The sequence below is a fragment of the Bison bison genome, unplaced genomic scaffold (assembly GCF_000754665.1).
Source record: "Bison bison bison isolate TAMUID 2011002044 unplaced genomic scaffold, Bison_UMD1.0 scf7180017862555, whole genome shotgun sequence".
Taxonomy (NCBI): domain Eukaryota; kingdom Metazoa; phylum Chordata; class Mammalia; order Artiodactyla; family Bovidae; genus Bison; species Bison bison.
In genome coordinates, this window is record NW_011493127.1 from 3,745 (window position 1) to 4,972 (window position 1,228).

Consider the following 1,228-nt stretch of genomic DNA (forward strand, 5'->3'; position numbering starts at 1 on the left):
CGACCCCATGGACTGCAGCTTGCTAAGCTCCTTCCTCTGTGTGCCTTATATTCAGCCAATAAATATATCACCCTATTCACCTAGCTGTAGCAACCACCTGGGATCCATCTTCTAGAAAAATTACCCTTGGACTAATGGAACTCAGATCCCATCTGTTATTCTTGGATTAAGTAAATTATACTCAGCTCTTCCCATTCCCTCATATGATGAGGACACCCCTCATCCAGTTATAATATCCCACAGGTGAATTTTTGTTTTCTCCTGTCCGTTTTAAACAAGTCCAAACCAAAACTGATGTTGCTCCGAAATTCCTAGATTGCTGGTGGTCTGTTGTAGGTGGCCTGAAAATGATAGGGTGAATCTCTGCAATTGAAGAAAACAAGCCCAGATCTATGTGGATCTAGGACATCTGTCATTTGTGATGCCAAATGAGTTGACAATCACAATCTAGCAGTTAGAGGCTCAGACTGCAAGTGGGAAGAAACACGGTGGCTGTCCCACTCTTGAATACCTTCGTTATTTCTCTCAAGAAGAAGTGTTCTAAGCCTAGAAATGTCACAATAGAAGATAGATTTAGCTATAGACTGGAACCAGAGATGAACGTGAAACAAGTGTCTGTGGCCTAAGTGCTTGCATTTGGTGTTGGTTTGAGAGAGTTTAAAACTGACTCCCAGGATCACTAGACAGAGAAAGAGAGAGAGAGCGCCCATTGAAGCTGAGAACTGTCCTCAACTGAATGTTCATTGGCAGACAATATTGATCTACTCCCCAGTTTTCATACTGCTTCATGCTCCACACCAGAACAGGATGTGAGGGCTCTTACTATTACTGCAGCCTTAAAAGTATAGGGAGAATGTGATACTGGAAATAGGATTCTATGTCTTCCCCTGATTTGTAACTCAGCATATTCCCAACCTCTAGAAGCCTTTATACTTCCAGAACTCATACTTTGAAAAAATTCCACAGAAAGTTTTCACAGCCCTCAAGGAAATGATTTTCCATTGGAGGAAACAATGCTAGCAGCCGATGCCCTGATGCCTGCTCAAGCCAGCATCCTGAAGAATGATCAGCCAGTGAAGGAGAACTGAGGGACCACTGGTTCTCAGATAATAGGGGATAAGGGCACAAAACCTGGGTTCAGTTGCAACACAGAAGGAACTGAGGTTTTCTTGCAGCACAGAAGTTTATTATGAAGGGGGCTGGGCCAGTTTGTATTTACATGCTGGAA